Source organism: Adiantum capillus-veneris, chromosome 11 (genome assembly GCF_014529385.1).
Source record: "Adiantum capillus-veneris isolate H3 chromosome 11, ASM1452938v2, whole genome shotgun sequence".
In the NCBI taxonomy this organism is placed as follows: Eukaryota; Viridiplantae; Streptophyta; class Polypodiopsida; order Polypodiales; family Pteridaceae; genus Adiantum; species Adiantum capillus-veneris.
This window is the reverse complement of record NC_140941.1, coordinates 90,846,168-90,868,040: the sequence shown is the minus strand read 5'-3', so window position 1 is coordinate 90,868,040 and position 21,873 is coordinate 90,846,168.

Here is a 21,873-nt window from a genome sequence, read left to right as displayed (position 1 = left end):
GATAAAGCGAACAGGGGGCACCACCTAGCTTTGAGCGGCTAGGACGCAAACAACACACCACCATAACAAAGTTTTCATCCAAGAGAGATAGATGCTTGGGAGTAATGGTAAAGAGGAAGGGGAATGAGATCAAGTTAGAGAGAGAGAGAGGGAGAGAGAGAGAGAGAGTATAGCGGCTTAGTACTTAGGCACCACAGAAGGATGGCGAATCCGCACACCCTTCACACATACACAAGCTCACTCCAAACACAAGATTAGGTGGCGATTCCGCACACCTCACATGGGCAAAACATTGCAAGAAACATACTCACAAAACCTAAATCTTTATTTAGAGAATAAGGTGATGAAATGGGGAGCATAGGGTAGGGGAAAGAGAAGGGAGAGAGTGTTAGAGCACATGGAGGATAGGTGGGAGCTGATGGCGAAGACTCGCACGAGGGTTATGGTGATCATCCTTCATTTAGCTGCCCTTCATCTTCCATAGCCCAAGGGTGTAGAGGTCATGCTCAAGTCGAGCATGGTGACTGCAGTGATGGTGATGGTGTGGGTGTATGTGTGTGTGTGCTAGGCACACACAATGTATAGTGTACTCTCTGGTGATGTTGTGTGTCTCTTAGTGTGATGGTGACCCCTGTTTATATAGGGAATGTACGTGTGATTGACCCCTGTTGGCTCAACAGCTAACTCGTACGAGAATCTACCTTTCACCTTCTCCTTGAGAAGCGTCCATCAGCCATGCATGAACCGATATTTTTTTAGAAATCGGGTGCAGCTTCCCCCCTTGCCAGTGACTCAACGCACCGTTCCCACAAATCCACAAATTTGGACTCATAGGTCTCATATTCTAAAAGACCCTCCTGCTTCAAGTCTCTCAACTTGTCCCACAATTTTCGAAGTGGTACCTCCCCCAAAGCGACTCTTAAAAGCGGTTTTTAAGGGCTCCCAGTCATCCTTGGTTGCTTGTGGAAGTGCATTGTACCATGAATCTAGCTTCTAGCTTCATGAGATGCTTAAAGATTCTAACCTGGGATTCATCCGTATCTTTGTTGCTCACTACACATGCTACTTCAAAGTCATCTAGGAAGTCTATTACCAAATCCTCCCCTTCTTTCCTTTAAATGTTGGAAATGCTACACTTGCCATGATTACTGAGAGAGAGCTAGAAAGACACACTGCTTAACTTGCAAAAGTTTTTTTTCTTCTTTACAAGGAGGCGTGTATACCCTCTTATACTAGGACATAGATTAAAACTTCAAACGGTACATTGCCTTGTACCAAAGGTAAGACAAATGGCTGATCTGATGCCAGAACCTCAAAAAACCGCTCCCCACCCAGCATGGTGTCGATGACGTGCTGGTAGTGAGCCTTCAAGTCCAGTATTACCTTGATTGAGCGTACACGTGTTGGTATGTGTGATCTGTCTTGAGGTAGGTTGTACTGATTCATGTGAAGCTTAGAGGTGCTTAGTCACTGTCCAAGCTTGTGGGAGAGGGTGGTGTTCTTTCCTCAAACAAACTTAGTAGATCCCTAGTTTCTCTAGTGAGAGTGTGAGCCAATGCTTCCGTTATCTGTGCTGCAGCATCAGGTGCGACTTGGAAACTGACTGTGATAATTACCTCGGTGACTTGAGTTACCCGATTCTCAAAGTAGAATAGTGTTGATTCTCTATTGTGCAGAGCTCCTTCCATCTTGTTGTTGTGGGTTGGTTGTAGGTTGCGGACATGGTTTCGACCTTCTCCTTCTTCTTCTTGGCACTCGGCCTATGTATATCCACTGGGTTTGGCGTGTTGGTTGATTCTCCCACTACAAAGCAATTACCGTTACACCTGGAACTCGAGCTTCGATGGAGATGCAGAGTTCATCTAGCTGTGCTTGGAGCTCTTCTTCTTCTATCGTCCAGGTAGCAAATCCTCCTGGCCATTCATCTATTCACAATAGTTTCGGGGTTTCAGTCTTGTAAACTAAAGGGTTTCATGAAAAGATCCTCAGTGGGGGCACCAAATGATGGGAGCAAAGTGAAACCCGAACCCCGACGGCCTCTAAAACACCGGGGACAGAATGGCGCGCCTCGAGCCTGTCACGATAAATCGAAAAGGGGGCACCACCTAGCTTTGATCGGCTAGGACGCAAACAACACACCACCATAACAAAGTTTTTATCCAAGAGAGATGGATGCTTGGGAGTAATGGTAAAGAGGAAGGGGAATGAGATCAAGTTAGAGAGAGAGAGAGAGAGTATAGCGGCTTAGTACTTAAGCACCACAGAAGGATGGCGAATCCGCACACCCTTCACACATACACAAGCTCACTCCAAACACAAGACTAGGTGGCGATTCCGCACACCTCACATGGGCAAAACATTGCAAGAAACATACTCACAAAACCTAAAGCTTTATTTAGAGAATAAGGCGATGAAATGGGGAGCATAGGGTAGGGGAAAGAGAAGGGAGAGAGTGTTAGAGCACATGGCGGATAGGTGGGAGCTGATGGTGGAGACTCGCATGAGGGTTATGGCCATCATCCTTCATTTAGCTGCCCTTCATCTTCCATAGCCCAAGGGTGTAGAGGTCATGCTCAAGTCGAGCATGGTGACTGCGGTGATGGTGATGGTGTGGGTGTGTGTGTGTGTGCACTAGGCACACAGAGTGCAGAGTGCACTCTCTGGTGATGTTGTGTGTCTCTTAGTGTGATGGTGACCCATCTTTATATAGGGGAGGACAAGGAGGATTTATAGAATCATTTTAGAAATCAAGAAATTATTATCTGGACCGGCCATGTGACTGTGGGCCCCACTTGTCTCGTTGTGTGTATATGCGCCAGAATAGCAGTCTCATGAGAGAGAGACTAAGAGAGAGAGATGGGTTGATGAAAAAAGTGAGTGAGATGGAAAATAAGTAATTACAAGAGGGAAGAGAGAGGAGTTTTTACAGAGGTAAATCTATGTGCAGATGTGTGTGTACACTAGAAAAATCCGGTAACCATCATGTAAAGCTGGGTCTGTGGGCACCTTTTTCAGTAGAACTGAGTGTGTGAGTGTGGGGGAGGCCATCTGGCTACAACACAAGAGAGATTTCGAATTTTAGAGAGAGAGGGGGATATTTGGATCATGGGAGAGTGTAGGAGAGAGAAAAAAGGGGGTGGGGTATGCTATTTTGGAAGATAGGAGAGGTGGCATGTGACAAAGAACGTATTATTGGTGAGGACAGGGGTGGGGTAGCTTGAGGGGAGAGAGAAAGGATAAAGGACAAGGGGAAGAGAGAGGGGGTTGACCTTTTGAGTGGAGGAGAAGAAAAGGGACACGCGGTGGGGCAATAGTGAAGAAAAAGGAAGCAGGGTGGGGATGGGCTGCCCCGCAGGCACGAGGTGGCCTATTTTACCTTTCTCACTTATTTACATACTCATACTTTTTTTTTCTTACTTTTCCAATGCCTTTTATCACTCCCTCCCTAAGAGGGGGTTTCCATGGGGTGGGGAAGAGAGAAGAGGGGTATGGGAGCCTGCCTTGTGAAAAGCCCCCATCACTGGCATTTTTGAGTTCCAGATCTCTCTATAACACCTTCATGAGCCCATATATCAAGTTTCAAGCCATTCTCATCACATTTGGTCCCCAACACCTCCAAGATGCAATTTTTGAGACTAAAAACACTACACATGCTCTTACCAACACCAATTCTTGTCCAAATCAAAATCCAAGAGCAGGGCCATGCTCCACATGCCACGGGCTAACCCTAGAACCAACTTCAATACATTTTGATGAAAAGGATATCCTACGCGTAGGATGTCTCCAGTATGATTTTGACCTACTGTGCAAGAACTGACGTCATGGGAGCCATTAACATGGTGCAAGAAGCATGTATATCAAATTTCAACCCATTTGAGTATCATTTTTCCCTTGTTGAGGACATCCTACCCAATTTGTGAGCCTAAAGCCTGAATCTGCCCAAAATTGCACTTTTTGATGCCCAAACCCAATTCCAATCACATAGCCATGTTGCACAGGTCAAGGGCCACCAGCCTACCAAGTTTCACAAAAAACAAGCAAAGTAGACGTCCTACGCGTAGGATGTCTAAATGATAATTTTTAGCCAAAAAGTTACTGTGAGCACATGAAGAGTTTCCCTAGTTCCTTTTAAGTTTTATTTTCAATTTTCAAGTCATTTGGATAGTTAGAACTCAATTTATCAACAACAGCTAATATGGAAAAAACGCTAACTTCGGACTACTGAGTGCAACACGATCCATGGCAGCCGCAAAATCACTTGCAAAGAAGAAGAGGATGACAAAAGACTACTTGGAAGAAGTAGAGCCATTTGTGATCCCAGAAGAAACCCTGAAGCCAACCAGCACATGGATTCAGGATAATTTGCTAGAGTCCAATGATTTGAAGATCTACCAAGGCGTGTTCAAAGATCCTGAAGGAAATGCAGTACAGTTACCCATGATACCATGGGAGCTCAATGAGTTTGTCACAAGCAAGATGGGGGATTACCTGGAGAAACTGGATCTACATAACTACCTTGAAGCTTGCCAACGGGGATTGACATCAAAAGAGTGTGGGAATTTGTAACCACTATCAAAGAAGATGGAGTGGCCTGAGTCAATGATCTGCAGGGCAAGCCAGATACCATGATTGTCATCACAGAGAGGGTGGTGGCAGTCGCACTAGACATCTCTAATAAGGGAGATAATGTGAAAAAGAGGAGAGATGAAGTCAAGGTGTACTCAGAAAAGAAGAATAACTACACATTTGAAGATATTGCAAACGCAAAAGTGGCTATCATGAGCCAAATCTACAACCAATACTTCCACATGTGTACAAAGAGGCCACAAAAGTACAGGATGCCACCTTGAGCCATTGCTACCACCTTCACCTGGGCAATGCAGAAGAGCAAGCCGAAAGTGATCAATTATGCTGCTTACATCCATGACAACCTAGTGAAGATGGGCAACAAAAATCCCACCTACATAGTACCTGGTGAGCTAATAACAAAAGTGGTCTATGGAGCATTGCACGCCAAGGGAAACTGGCCTGAACCTCCATCACAGAATGATTGGCTAAATCTAAAGGAAGATAAAGAAGAGGAACTGCCCAAAGCACCCAGAGTAGCCACACGTTTGAAGCGCCGGTTAGAGTCCGTGCTAGAAGAGCCGCCAGAGCCAAAGAAAGGAAAGAAAGAAAGTCTACAAGTGCAAATCAAAGAGACCAAGTCAGAGAAAGCGGCACGGCTAGAACGACTTATGGAAAGCTTCAGAGCCGAAAGAGCACTCAAGGGCGATTTGAGTGAGTTGTGGAAGCAATCCCTGGAAGCCATGCCGGGATCATCTCGAAGGGTGCACAGAGATCGGTTTGAAGACTACATCAAAATTTTTGAGATTTTAGATGCTACAACGGAAAATATCCCGAATGTCCCTTTTACAGAAGAAGAAGTGGACAAAGTAAGACGACAACTACTAGAAGAGCACGAAGGCTAAGAAAGAGAGAGAAAGACCAAGGCGGACCGGGATTTCAAGAAGAAGCCACCGACTACACTGTTAAGCCCGGAGTCCAACCCACCACCATCACCACCTCCCCTTAGCCCTCCACAAAACCAACAAAAGGAGGATGAACAAGAAGATTCCAAGCAAGAGAAGAGCCAAGAGGAAGAGCAGAAAGAAGAAGCTGAACCAAAAGAGGAGAATCTAGATCAAGAAGAAAATAATTTCAGAATATTTCTTGATCTATTAGCTACGGGTTACTCTAGAGAAGAGGCAGCTACGGTGGCCTTTGCGTTGGCAAGCACAAGGCCCAAGGAACAGATGCAGAGCCTACGGTTAGTGGAATTGAAAGAGATGGCCACTGATACAGTGGAGCTATAGCCACCAACAAATGATTGAGATGTGGTGATGCAAAAGCTAACCGAGCTCAGGGCAAGATCAATGGACACTGAGATTGAGATTGATACTCTCAAGACAAATAAAGTTCTTATTAAATCTGAAGTGGACTCACTGCAGAGACAGGGCCAAGAGCATATAGAGAAACAAACAGAGCTGCAAGCCAGTCTGGACGTGGCATTACAAAGATGCCAGGAGATGGAACGACAAAATCAGGCAGCAAAAAACAAGCTTCAAAGAACTGAAGAAGAATACAAGAAAATCAGCAAGTCATTGACAGATGCAGACAGACAAAGGGAAAACCTGACTCTACAACTTGCTGAAGAGTCCAAAGAAGTGGAAGCCCTGAGGAATGCCAAAGAAAAGGCAGAGATAGAGCATGAAGCGAGCCAAGATGAAGTGATTGAGCCGAAAGATCAGATTAAAGTCAAAGATCAAACCATCCAACGGCTGAGAGCATCTTCGGCCAGAGTCCGGCCAGAGTCCGAGCTGCTAGCTCAACTTGCACCACTTTCGAGAATGAGCTATATGAAGAACAAATGAAGGAGCTCCAAAAGGAGTTGACATTAGAGAAAAGGAAAAGGCTGATGCTGGCCGAGGGGTCATTGGTAATGCAAAACCGCTTAGAAGAAGAGAATTAGGCCATGAAGAATGAGCTAGAAGCCATCAAGACAAAGCTCGAGGAGGCGGAGAAAATAAATTCAGATCTAAACAACCTCGTAGTAAACATGGGAGAGCAAGCTAAAGAGGAAAAGAAGACACTTTAGAAGCAGATAGAAGAGCTAAGAGGCCAACAACAAATGGAAGAGCATCAGTTTAGCGCCGAGCCAGCAGCCATGGAGGGAATCGACATAGAGAATGTGTCAGATCCAATGGACACCAATTTGCAAGAGGAAATCCTTGTGGGACCCTCACAAGAGCCACAGGATCTGACACAAGGAGAAGAATAGAAGCTGCAAAAGGCCATAGAAGCGACAGTCAGAGACACAGCCAAAGAAGCATTGGAATGGGAGGAGAGAGTGTTTAAATTGATGACTATTCAGAAGATAGATGCCAGTAACCTTCGGCGTGAATGGCTACAACCATCTCTCCCATATTCTTTGCTAAAGTATGAAGCTGCTACGATCAACAAACGGATTAAAGAGGAGCCAACAGTGCCATTGTACAAAGCAGATATCTCCAAGCCTGAAGGAGTCAAGCTGATAGTGGATTCTCAACCCAGGTGGAGAAAGGTATGGCTCACAAAATATCCTCAATATTTAATCCATCTGGTAGAGGCACCTAAAGTGATCAGAGATAATCTCAGTTTCTTCCCTCTACCAAGGATGAGGACATGGAAAGCCCACGAGCTATTGCAGAGAAGCCAACCCACTTGGCTAAATTACCCGAAGCTATCATGCTCGAAGGCAAGCAAGAGAATAAGTGAGCAATACATGGTGAAAACCCTAACAGGCATCATCGAATTGTTCACTGGCTCACCTGACCTATCTTGCATCATGATGAGAAAAATATGTAAAACCCTTTTGGCAGTCTTTGAAACCTTCAAACCTCGCCAGGCGTCAGACAATATCTTTTTCTTTCAAGATACATACAGGTGTGCATACGATCTGTCTACTCAGCCTTCCCACGAGGTGATACATGCGCTTTATTAGAGAATCATGTTTTTGCCTTTGTATCACCTCGAGGCATTCGAAGAAGCCTTCTACACCGGCTTCTTCACCATCAACACAGATATATTCGGCCCGACGCTACTGGCTCAGCATGCAAGATATGAGTCCCTTCTCAAGATGAGAGAAAGCCTATGCTGAAGAAGCAGCTCAACTGCCATGTCAGGGATGACATGAACAAGGAGGGGGGGAGTGTTAGCAGTTGGACACACCCAATGGAGAATGACTGCTCGGCGGAACATTAGTTCTTGTAATCATTCTTTAAATGAGAAAACCCAACATTTCACCTTTGTACATATTGGGGCTTATAGAAGTTTCCAGATTGTATCCCATTTTTGACATTTAGATTGAGTAGATGGTTAAATTGGAACATAGGGTTTGAGCTCGTCCATCCACATAGAAAAGCTACATCCGAGGGACTAGAAAGACCTTGATTTTTTGGATCAATGGTTGCAACGGGCTTCGGGTCGACACCATTTGTCCCTAACACCGTATCCAACAATTTGTACAAATCCAAAATTGCAAATTTTTTTGAATTTCCACAATATGTAGTTGGTGCCATCAAGCTTGCCTTTTGTGAAGGTTGGTGGAGTAGCACTTGAAGACACCAACATGATTGTATTTGAAAATTAATACAAGTACTTCTCATACTTTCCTAGATACAAGCACGTAGTGCTCTGATACAATGTAAGAATGCAAAATACAATAGGATCCAGTAGCAAGAAAGAGATACAATGCAAATAGATTAGATAAAATCATAAATTTAGATTATCCTTATTATACATTGATGGCATCATCCACCCATGCCATATCAAGCTAGAGCTTAGATGGAGATTTAGACAACTAGAGAAAGAGGAATACATTGAGTTGTGAGTGTAGAAGAAGCCTCCTTCTATAGGCCAAAAGGAGCCTCTAAACGCCCATGTGTAGCCGCCCTTATGGAGACAGTCCACGTAGAACTCTCCCATGTGCACATGTGTGACAGTCCAAGTAGAACTCTTGTGCGCATGTGTGACCGTCCTTAGGAGGACAACTCCACCTAGAAATCCGCCGCCGGCCATTGATGAACTTGGCTACCGGCCAAAGACTTCCGCCAGCTGGCCAATCAGCCATGGACCACCGGCCACCGACCAATCAATCGACCGTTTTCCAACCACTGGCCATCGATCAACCATTTTGGGATCACTTTTCGATCATCGTTCGACCAAGATATTTTGGCAAAAAGGAATATTTTTGCGGGTACAAAAGTTGGTTTTCGAGTGAGTGATTTTTCTCACCAGCAAGGGACTTTTCCCACACACAATTTTCTCCGTACCATCCACGATCACAAATAAGACCTCATCAGTGTGCAAGCTAGAATCCAACAAATAAATGTGAGCTTTTGGCTTCTCCTCATATGGGGGCCTTAGAAGCTGTGTGACATACATTATGGTGGAAAAATTGGGAGGTGGGCATTGCAAGTATACTAACAATCATTGGAGTCTTATAATTTTCAACCTTTTGGAGAAGAATGCAATGTTTCATGAGCTCCTTGGCCACCTTGCATGGCAAGAGAAAACTATGGGTCTTTTATTCCATATGTTTCTTGTCCTTGCTTGCCTTTCATATGTTTCTTATCCTTGCTTGCCTTTCAATGCATCCAAGATTATTTTCAACCACTTGAGCAAGAGGCTCCTTGAACTAGATCTTGAAGATCAAAGTAGGCTATTCAAGTTCTTCAATCAAGTTGTGCCACCACAGCCTACTGGTTCAATTTCATGTGGATGGAGGGTGATTGCAATGCATGGAGATACATAGAGTCAAGATTTAGAATGAAAACTCTTGGTGTAAGCAACTGCATACGTATAGTTTTTCCTTTGGATTTGTTGTGCACATATGCTTATTGTGTTCCTTTTGGTAGTATAATGACTACACTGGTACTTGGGTGTACAGCGTGAGGAGAAGTCAATTTACCTTATTTTGTCTAGAAGCATCCATTGCAATGATCTTGACTCTCCTCTTCTACCAAAGAAGCCTCAGGGCAAGAAGCTAAAAAACGTGTGAGATAAAGATAAGACAAAAGACATCAAGAGGAAAAGGAGACAAGTCAAAAGACTCCAAGAAGAAGAGAAAGGCTGGAGATGGAGACAAGCAAAAAACTCCACAAAAAAGAGAAAAGCTGAAGAGGGAGACAATCCACATAGCTTCTTCATCAAATGCGGAAGGTGGGAACAAGGCTCAAAAACCACCTAGTGAAGAAGCTCAAGAAGAACCACCTGAGGAGGAACTAGATGAACCACCTAGTGAAGAAGCTCAAGAAGAACCACTCAGGAGCAACATCTAGAGGAACTATAGGAGCCAGAACACCAAGGTAGAGGACACGCCAAAGGAGATCCATTTCACTCTCCCTTGAAGTTTCCTCCTCAAGGGCTAACGCCAAAGGTTCAATCACCACTCAAGTTCCCTTTCTTACCGAAAAATGCTAAAGAAAGATGCTAAAAAACAAAAGTCTATCAATAGGCATTGGAGATTAGATAATTGAAGATGCAAAGTGGAATCCCTATTTGATCTTTGTATTGGCTCAAAGGTAATATTTTCTGGAGGGAGACATGTTGCGGTTGATGTTATCTTCTTTGTTCTAGTACTGATGAAAACACTATCTATCTTAAATCTATACTCATGAGATATTCCATCAAGAAAATCAAGGGAATCTCCTATATCTTGAAGTCTCCAATTACTGGTAACAATCATCATCCTAAACTCAAGAAATGGGTGGACTTGTATCTACAATTCAAACTCTGGGTAGTCCTCCGTTGAATCCAATTACCTAGCTTTCTTCTCCATCTCATATAATCATAACCTATTAGTAGGGATTGGGAATAGATTTGATAGGAGATGGACAAAGAGTTGGGACTTACTCTACAATTGATAGTGTCTCCAATATGAAAGGTTTGTTTGGACTTCCACTCCTCTCCTAGCACAACATCCATTTTAGTTGCAACCAATTTTATATTCAACCACATGATTCACCTTTTGTGAAAATCCATAGATCTAAAACATGCCACAAGGACATGTATAGGTAGGACCACTGATTTTGATCCTCCTTGGTATCCTTCCTTGTGTCATTGCTTTCAGGATATCCTTTTTTATCCTAGCTTTGAAACTTTTCATTGTACAACGATCAGGAATTGTCCACTCTATTGATCCTATAGTACGATCTGGAATCTCTTGTAACTCTCAGTGTATCCACCCTCCCATGTTGGCACATTGTACTTTAAATAATACACAAACATGTTTATTGATTTGTAAAAGGATGGTGGCTTGTCTGCATTCATAACACCTGCAATTGCTTTATGAATAGCTCTAAAATGCTAGTGAAGCTTTCTATAGGTTTATATTCCACTCTTGTTGATGGAAAAACATATATTTATAAGTTAAAGGTCATTGTGAGATACCATAACTTACAAACTGCATTCTTGCAAAAGTTAATGCATATGCTCAGTTACAGTATGAAGGTAAAGGATGTCTAGGATTGAGCATCATATCCTTGGCTAAGTAGACGTGTTGAACTCTTGCAAACCAGCCACCCACTGCCTGATACTTTGAACACAAGGATGTGACCTTTCCAATGATTTTCCACTTTATCTATCTTGGTCTTCTTGACTCTATGTGCACCTTTACAAGATAGCAACATCGTCACCCACTCGTTTACATGGAAAACAATTGGTTTCCATAGGTAATCTTCTTGCATATTGTGAAAGTTGCAGGAGGTTATATCATTAGCAGGACGACGTGAGGAAGATGAAGCCATGGAAATTGAGAGAGAGAGAGAGAGAGAGAGAGAGAGAGAGAGAGAGAGAGAGAGAGAGAGAGAGAGAGAGAGAGAGAGAGAGAGAGAGAGAGTTGTGGTGAGAGTAGAATTAGGAAAAACCAAAAGTTCCAATGTTTCAAACCACCTCTTTTTGGTCATTAATGTAATTGATCAGTGCCTGCAAGTCGCATTCGTATCTTATGACTTCTACATTCTCAAGAACATTTACATTCCTAGGGAATAAAAAAAAGGACCACTGTATCTTCTGCCAAAGTTCCAAATCTAGAGATTTTCAACCAAAAACGTATTTACATAGCCAAAATAGAGGAGACATAAATGCCATACTTTTGCATACGTGTCAACTCCCAGTTCACGGGTTTTGACTTTTATATTCTCAAGAACATTACATTCCTAGGGAATAAAAAAAGGACCATTGTATCTTCTACCAAAGTTCAAAATCTAGAGATTTTCAACCAAATACGTATTTACATAGCCAAAATAGAGGAGACATAGGTGCCATACTTTTGCATACATGTCAACTCCAAGTTCACAGTGTTGGGCGCATTTCTGACACCCCTTTTTTTGTAAATTTGTACATACAAGCATGAATACCGATTTCAAAAGTGTGTGTGGGATTTCTTTTTGTGGTGTTTTTAACTTGCTTTAGCAAGCACATATGCATGCAATGCAAGTCACTAGTCTAGTGACAATTGTTAGGCTGTTGTAAGTGCCTGTGAGTGAGTTTTTTGAAGTGAGACTTGTATATAGCTTAAAATCGTGTACAAAATTAAAAAAAATTCAGTCAAACTCTAGAAATTTTCAGGATTGAGATCGTCGTGCCTCCTTGATGGTTTCTGTTGTAGTTTTTGCCTCCGCCTTGCCTACTCTACATGTAGGCGTGTCGGGACAGCTCCTTGTTCGCATCAATTTTTCATGAAGCGGCATGTAGATTCAAATTTGGTCATATTCAGATTTCTTTCCAATCATTTTTCAAGATTTCTCTCAAGCTTTAAAGTGCCCCTATTGGAGTTGTGCTCTTCAGGTTACGACTAGTTCTTTGCAGGGTTATGGCTATGGCAGCTTTGTGGCAAATTGTGTGCAGGCAGATTGGGAGGGCATGTATCTATGAATTGTGAAATTGATGTTGAAGTTGTGGGTTTGTGATGCTCAATGTTTAAAGGGGAGGACCTTGTCTTCATATGCATTGGTCGGCGTGTGTTGTAAATCCATGCTTTGGTAGGGTTTTGCTGCTATGTGACATAATCTCTTTGGTGTACGATGACCAGTAAATTTCCAAGGGGACTACTCTTTTTGGACTTGTGGTGTTTCAAAGGGATTTTCCAAAGCTTTTGGTGTTCTTGTAGTTCTCTTTCAATGCTCTTGGGTGACATCGCGATAGAAGTGTTCTAGTTTGTTTGTTTCCCAATAGTGTTTTGGTGCCCGCCACCGAGGAATCGCTTCAAGTTACCTTCAGTTTACAGGTTTTGGAAGACATGGCGTTTAATTTTCTGGAGGTTAGGGGGAAATCAAATGAAAGTGCGATAGGTATCATTGAGAGAATGGAGTTTTCTTGCCTTCTTGCTGACAAGCAAGACCCAGTGTGGTGCTACGAATCTTCTACTTCTGTTTGAAGGGAGATGCTAGGGAATGGTTGGACGGCTACGAAAAGGAGCTACAATCAGCCAAAACTCCTCAAGTTATGACTTATAAAATGGTAAGACATTATTTTCTTACACACTTTTAGCAGGTGGAAGACCCACCAAAGGTATGGCAGTCTATTCAAGGCTTGGTACATGGTGAAGGTCAGACAATAGAAGACTTTGTGAAGGCATTCAATGCGTTATAGACAAAGTGGTGTACATATTTGGGGGCTGAAATTCCTTCATCCATGTTGAAAAAGAATAGGTTTCTTGCAAGTTTGAGGAGTAACCTACGTTTCAAGGTGGAGCTTAAGCAGCCAAGGACCTTTGAGGAGGCAGTTGAAATTGCAAAGAATAAAGAGTGGAAAGCAAAGCGTCTTCATCAACTTGAAATCAATGTCGAGCCAAAGTCTGAAGTGAAAGCTGTAGAGCAACCAAGGGTCCTCATTGGGGAGCCAGGTTATGATCAACAAGCTTCTCATGATTTGAAGGCTTTTTGCAAGGAGATGCAAGAGGTTTTAGGTCTTATGAAGAATCTCAGTGTGCATATGATGGGAGGTGGAAGAGGTCAAAGCTATGGATATGGACGTGGCTATGGGGTTTACAGGTGGTAGAGAAAGAGGCATGGCTGGAAGAGGGGATATGTTTCAATGTTACAATTGTGGTGAATGGGGTCATAAAAACCCTCAATGTGAAAATCCAAAAGAGAATGGGTGGTGACATGTTTCCTCTTCTTCCTCAAATTCCTTCTCGAGCTCAAGATTATGATATTGAGATTAAAGGGGAAGAAGGGCCAAGTGGTTTGACATCTGAAGAGAAGGGCAAAACAAAGGTTGTAACAATAATCCATTCGGAGAAGAAAGAGGATGATTTGGGAGCTATGGTCATGCATGTGGGTAAGAGGACTACAAGAGATCATGACATTAGTGATGCAAGTCTTACCATAAAAGAGGGAAACAGGTTGAAACAGGCACATGTAAAGAAAAGAAGAAGAGAAAACCCAAGCAACATTACAATGCATCCGACTTTCCTTTGGGAGAAGGGCAACCAAATTAAATTTTACGGGATGATTTGGTGAGTAGAAAGGTTGATGTTACCTTTGGGAAACTCATGGAGATGTGTCCTAAGTTAAAGAGGCAATGGAAGCATGTAGTTAACCCCATGAATAAGAAGCCTGCAAGGGGGTCAATGAGAATCCTGTCTTTGAATGAGCTACTTGATATATTCCCTACTGTGAGAATCATGTCTTTGAATGAGCTACTTGATATATGCCCTACTATGAGCTGCAAGGGGGTCAGGAGAATCCTGTCTTTGAATGAGCTACTTGATATATGCCCTACTATGGATGCATGAAATAAGAGGAAGTGCATAGGAAAGGCTTATATTGATGGAGGTGCACAGGTATGTGTTATTACTCAAGCTTGTGTATCAAAGTTGGGATGGTGAAGAATTGAGGTTTTTGCATAAAGCTTGCCAACCAATCAAGCCTTGAGGTGCTTGGGAGTTATAAAGGACTTGGAGGTGGATGTATTTGATGTTAGAGTGTTGTTCGATTGTCATGTTATGCCTGCGGGTATTAGATATTTTCCTCTCATCCTTGGAAGGCCATGGTTACGGGCAACCAAAGCTGTACAAGATTGGGGACATGGTACCATCACTCTCTACAATAGAAGGGGTGATAAGAAGAGGTTTAACATGACTAGCAAGAAATATTTGGATGCTGATTTTAATGAGAAAAGTGATGAAGAAGAGTACCCAAGTGAAGAAGAAGACAATGGGGATGATGGCAGTGAAGTGAAGATTAGCAGCGATAGTGATCTAGATGTTTCCTCCTTGTTTCTTGAAGAGGAGCATGATGAGGAAAAATAAATTATTGGCCTTATGGAGAATGAGGATATCTCTAGTCCTTATGAGAAAATTGAAGAGCTGATGCAACCCAAAGTTCAACCTAATCTCAAACAGGGGCTGATACAAGGTATGTTGTGTCCCGACTTGACTAGTCATGAGAAGGGTGAGTACCTACATATGATACAACAATATCCCCATTTATTCATCACTTCTTATGAGGAAACTACAAGCTTTAAGGGAGAGTAAATACACATTCAAATCAAGGAAGGAGCTCAACCTGTATGCCAAAAGCTAAGGATAATGGGACATGCACAACTTAATGCTTTAAAGGAAGAAGTAGACAAGATTCTTGAAGCAGGTTTCATATGTCCCATGAGTACTACAGAATGGGTGAGTCATGTTGTTGGCACACCCAAGAAGGATGGAAAGTGGAGGATATGTGTTGATTTTAAGCCTCTAAACACAGCCATGAAGAGAGATCCATACCCCTTTCCTCTCATAGATGACATACTTAATTCTATTGCACAGCATGAGAGGTATAGTGTATGTCATAAAAATCAATATCTAATTCTCCTAAATGATTTTCTCATGTTAAACTCATCATTTAATATGGGGAAGTGCCAGGGGAGAAAAAGATAGAATATTGGTTAAGCTAGCAGACCGGCCACAGTAGGGATCCAAAGGAGGAAAAATAGGGATCCAAAGGGGGGGGCATCTGCAAAAGAGCCATGTGCAACAATGGGCTAAAAAGACCCTAAGGTTCAGCCCATTAAGACTTCCAAAATGCTAAGGTTCCAAAATTCAAAGGTTGTGTCCAAAGGTTAACCATCGGGGAATTGGATGCTCTGTGTGTGTCAGAAAAGTCTTTACAAATCCCTACTTAGGAGGCGGTGAGCCTTGTTTGTAGGGGATGAGAGAGAAAGCCACACAAACACACACAAGCTCCCTTTACACAAGGGGAATGAGGGACACATGTCAGCTCCCTAGGCCAGATGCCCACAAGGTGTACCCAATTCCTATTGGATGACCTTGGAGGTGGACCAATGAGAATTAGGCTAGAGTAAATCTAGTTTAATTAATTTAAAAACACTTAATAAAAGAACCAATGAGAATTAAGTCCTCTAGAAGACTATTGGACAGTCTCCCAAGGGGTCCAATGAGCATTCACTGACTTCTATTGGCTAGGAGGCAAAGGGGTCCAATGAGAGTTTAGTTGAATTATTAAATTACCTAAAGCTCTCACAAAAGGGGAAAGGGGGACACATGTCAGAAGGCTATCACTTATGCTGCTTAATTGTCATTGGCTAGCCCTAAGGAGGTCCAATGAGAGGATAGCAAGAGCAAATAGCAAGGGGGTCTCCCAAGAGAGAGAGGGGGATGAGTTTTGCAGGGCATTATCACACACACACACACTCACAGAATCTCATGTGTGAAGTAAATAAGACTCTCTCTCCTTCTCAAGCTTTAATGGAAAGCTTATCACCTACTCCAAGCTTGTGAGAAGGGAGGCCTACACCAACAACTCTTGGCTTTGTGATGCAAATCCAACCAAGAGCCAAGCTTCAATGCATGCTCATCTCCTCTACCATGATAATTACTAAGCTAAGCTATTCTAATATGAGTGATTATGTGAGGAGATGTACATCTTTCTCGTAATAATACTCCTACTTCCTCTCAATCTACTCTCATACCCTGCTAGCTCTCACCATCTTGGAAGGTGTGTGAGGTCTTGGGTCTGAGACCGGGGATAATTGAGGTTGTGTTTGATAAGTGTTTTGCTTAGTGCATGAAGCTTTCATGTTCATTGCACTAGCTAGTCTTGAAGGAGCACAAAGAATTGTATTGTACAATGTCTCTCTTGATGGGAGAAACCATAATACAAAGCCTTTTGGAGGGGGAACCGGCTCCATGAAAATCCGGTCCTCAACTGTTGTCGATAGCTTAATTTCTCTCTCTTTTGAAAGTATTGTTCATGCTATCTAACTAGGTGTTATGCTTTTTGTTGCTCTATCCACCCAAGCACTCTTGTAATTCTCATTAGGAATCTATTCTAATGAAATGTCCACTATGTTCATGCTAATTCCGCTACACATAAGTTTTTAGGCCATTAAATGTTACATTGGTATCAGAGCAAAAGGTTTCTCTTTTCTTGCTCAAGAAGGGAGGTCCTCAAGCTAGCTATAAATGGTTGGTATTATTAATTGCCTGTGAGTAAGTAGAATAGGGATTTTTCAGCCTTGTAGTGCGCCTGCCTTTGTGCAGTTAGCGAGGCATCACCGTCGAGAGCTATGGTCTTAATAGTGGAGTCCTACGGGGCTTGCCTAGGGCTTAACCACTATTGAGCTATTACAAGATTGACAGGAGCCGGTGCTGTTGTGGTGTTGAATGACCCTCTCTTCTATTCCTTGCAATTAATGGTATTCGAGCCACGGGTACAATAGCTTGAGTGCTTTTTCTAAAGGGGTAAAGAGGAGTAGCAACTAGGGCTTGAAGTGCCAAAGTACACCTAAAAGTTGTTAGAATGGCTCACAATAATAAAGAGAGTGAAATTAATGTTGATAACTTTGATTTTGCTAATGAGCAAGCTACTAATGATGCTCTGATGCTTGTTAACTATCTTATTTCTAGGCTTCAACAAGCCATGGGCAATCCATCTCTCCAAAGTGAAGTGCAACGGCAGCTACGTGCTCACTGGATTCTCCAAGCTTACCACCATGACAAGAGAACAGCTAGGAAGCCTCCTTGTGAGACTTCCAAAAGAGGTCTCTCTCCGATTCGGGAAGAAGAAGAGAATCCATACGAAGGGCTCAAGAATTTACTTCTTGATGATCCATCTCCTTCCCAAAGGAGAACTCAAGAGCCTCCACCGAAGGAACGATAAAGAAGTGAGTTTCCCGCCACCTCGGCGGAGATGGCTCCACGAAGACGGCGGGCTAAACGCTCTCCATCACCATCAAAGCGGAGAAGACCATCGCACCCTTCTCCACACCATAATTCAAAGAGGGATGATAAAAGGCAAGAGAAGAAAAAGGCGAGAAAGAGGACATCCTCTTCTCCATCTTCTTCATCCTCTTCCTCTTATGAAAGTGATGGTGAAGACGACAAAGATCAAGACAAGAAAAAGGCGAGAAAGAGGTCACCCTCTTCTCCACCTTCCTCAAATTCTTCACCTTCTGAAGAAAGTGATGGTGCAACCTTTGAACCATCAAAAAGAAGAGGCCATAGGAAATCCTATGCCGCGTGGAAGAGGTTGTCCAAGCTCAAGAATTTCAAAGAGGGAGGGAAGAGCATCTCTTTCCTTACCTATGATGGCACCTTTGGTGCTACGGACAAAGTCTTGGCCTTTATCCAACAATTTGATGCGGCGTTCGGAGATGAGGGCTTCACGGAGTCCTCTAAGCTACGCCATGTAGCTATGCACTTTCAAAAGTCCGTCAGGCAATGGTGGTCTAGCCTACGAGTCAACGGTGAAGCTCCGCGAACATGGAAAGCTTTAAGAGCTTCCATTATGAAGCAGTTTTTGGCGACCGATGCCAAAGACAAAGTACTCACTGAATGGAAAAGCTTGAATCTCTCTCCCTATCAATCCATCCACAAATATGTAGACAAGTTTTGGGACCTACAACTCAAAGCCACTATCTTCAAAAAGTTGGATTTTGGAGAGCAAAAGCAACAATTTTGTGCGGGCTTAACCGAAGAAATGGCGGAGTATGTCAACTCCCAAAGGCCACGTACCATATCGACGGTAATACACCATACTATGGTGGCCTCTCGAATCAATTTCCAAACAAGGGCTAAAAGAAATAATAAGCCCATGGAAAACAAGGGTTCCAACGAGCCTAAGGGGAAGGACAATGTCCAAAAGTATCCTAAGGGCAACTCCAACAAAGCTAAAGAGAAGGGAGTTTATAAAGGTAAAAACAAACTCTCTCCTGAAGAGCTTGAGCATTATCGCAAGGATAACCGGTGTTTCAAGTGCGGAGAACAAGGGCATGGGTACCGCGCTTGTCCCCAAAAGAACAACCGCGAAGATCCTCCTAGAGCTACCTTGGTTGAAATCCAAGAGGAGGAGACTCACCAAACTCACCACAAAGGATCTCCTCTATGCTATGCTTGGGGAAAGGTAAGAGAACATGATGCTTTTATTCTCTTTGACCCTGGTTCTACTCACAATTTTATATCTATAGAATTGGCCACCAAGCTAGGCATACAAGCCTACGAGATGGGAGATGTCCTACCCGCAGACAGTGCTTTCAAGGGGCAAGAAGCTTCAATTACTCCGTTAATCGGGAAATTGAGGCTTCATGTCCAAAGCTATGTGGACAAAGAGGACTTATTTATCTCTCCTCTCAAGCATGAGGATGTTATCCTAGAGGCACCATGGTTTGACCGCCTGGCTTCCAATGTTAAATTTCCTGAAAGGAGAATCTCCTTTAAGTTCAGGGAAAAAGACATGTATATAGATGCTAAGGAAATGGGTAACACTATCCCCATTGTACATACACCAGCTTTCAACAAGTCAATAAAGAGCTCTATTTCCGTGTACATGATTTTTGTTAAAGATTCTCAAAATGAACCTAATGCTTTAGAAAAATAAAATAAAAGCAACCAAAAAGAATCACAGTTATCCAATTTTCTCAAGGGGTTTCAAGATGTTTTTGTTGACGAAATCCCTTGTGAGCTACCTCCTAAACGAGGTAATAATGACCATGCAATTGAACGTCTTCCAGGAAGTTCACCGCCTAACAAACCTCCTTATAGAGTTTCTCAAGCTCAACAAGAGGAGATTATGCAGCAAGTGCATGAGTTAGTTGAGAAGGCCATGGTTAGGCCTAGCTCATCTCCATTTTGCTCACCTGTGCTATTAGTGCAAATGAAAGACGGCACATATCGTATGTGTGTCGACTATAGAGCACTAAATAGGATCACTATCAAGAATAGGTTTCTCGTTCCATGGGTAGAAGACCTATTTGATAAGCTACAAGGATCGACCTACTTCAGTAGGATTGACCTAAAAAGTGGCTATCACATTATCTCTCAAGATGGCATCCAAATGGATCCATCAAAGTTAGAGGTAAAAAAAGGATGGCCTAAACCAAAGAATCTTCATGAACTAAGAAGCTTTATAGGTATGTGTGCATCCTATAGACGCTTCATAGAAAAGTTCTCACAACTTGCGGGACCATTACATGACCTAACAAAGAAAAGCGTTAGGTACACATGCTCTGCTAAGGAGAACAATGCTTTCGAAAAGCTTATCTCTCAACCTGTGCTTACACTATCGGATCTCTCAAAACCATTTGAGTTCCAATGTGATGCTTGTGGTGATTTCCTTGGAGCTGTTTTTCTCCAAGAAGGGCACGCCATAGGCTATGAAAGTCGAAGGCTTGACCCTGTTGAGCAAGCTTTAGGCATATATGAAAAGGAACTCCTTGCAGTTCTACATGCCTTAGACTCATGGAAGCACTATTTATTGGGGACTCCTTTCATTCTGCGAACGGATCACCAAAGTCTTAACTACTTCATGATGGAGACCAAGCTCTCCCCGACAAACAAATGAGGTGGGCAAATTTCCTTTTGCAATTTCATTTTCATATTGCTCACATTGCTGGCAAGCATAATCAAGTAGATGATGTAGTCTCAAGACGACCGAGAGTGAATGCGATTTCCATAGAAACTCACAATGATCTATCTTCAATGATAGATGAGTATGATATTGATCTCGATTTTAGAGATGTGATTTCAGCCCTAGCATTAGGGAAGAAAGAAGAACCATTTACTTTACAAGATGGTTATCTTGTCTACGGCAATAGACTATGCATTACTAACTCACTACGTGAGAAAGTAATGTATAAATCTCATGCTCCTCCTTACGTGGGGCATAGAGGGATTCAGTCTACCCTACAGGGAATTGAAACATATTTCTATTGGCCTACCATGAAAGTGAACATACAAGAGTATGTTTCTAAATGTGTGGTATGCCAAAAGACAAAATTTGATAGAGGGAAGCAACTTGGATTGCTTCAACCCTTGCCAATCCCTAATTCACCATGGGAGAGCATATCCATGGATTTTATCTTTGGATTGCCTAAGTCTATCCATGGGAATACAGGAATATGGACGATAGTAGACACATTCAGTAAAACAAGCTCATTTTATACCTGTCAAAAAGACTATCAAAGCCCATCAAATGGCAACCCTCTTTAATTCACAAATTTTCAAGTACCATGGCTTGCCAATGTCCATAGTGTCGGATAGAGATCCTAGAATGACCAGTAATTTTTGGAAGGGTCTCTTTGAGAATTTAGGGATAAGGCTAAACTTCTCTTCGGCCTATCATCCACAAACGGATGGCCAAAGTGAAATAGCTAACCTAACAATTCTCGATCTACTAAAAGCCTATGGAGCTTGCACCTTTCGAGGTAATTGAGGGAAGATCAAAAAGTCCCTTGCTACTTAACGTACATGGGAAGATCTTTGTTGTAGATGAGTATAGGCGAGACCTACAAGAATCTTTTCAAAAGATTAAGGATGCTATATCTATCTCACAACAAAGGCAAAAGGAGGCTGCTGACAAGCACAGAAGATCCCAATCCTTTAAAGAAAATGATTGGGTCTTATTAAAGTTTCCCAAGGCTCGATTAAGGCACACGATAGGCAAGAATCCTACAGGACACCAAAAGTACTATGCTAAACTAGCAAAAAGGTACTATGGTCCCTTCCAGATTCTTAGGCCAATCAATGAGATGGCCTATCAACTCAAGTTGCCCAATCATTGGTTCATACACAATGCTTTCCATGTGAGCCTATTAAAGCCTTACAAAGGAGAGCCACCTCAAGAACCAACTATTGAAGACCCACTGGAGATCGAGGACCAAGAAGAGGTGCTGCAGCCCGAGTCCATTCTCCGACATGAAGACAAGGTACTAAGAGGCGGTAAGACTATCCGACGATATCTTATTAAGTTTAAGAATTATCCTTTTGAAGATGCTAGATGGATGCAAGGCATACAATTAAAGGATAACCTAAACCTTGTCAATGCTTACAATGCTTCCCAA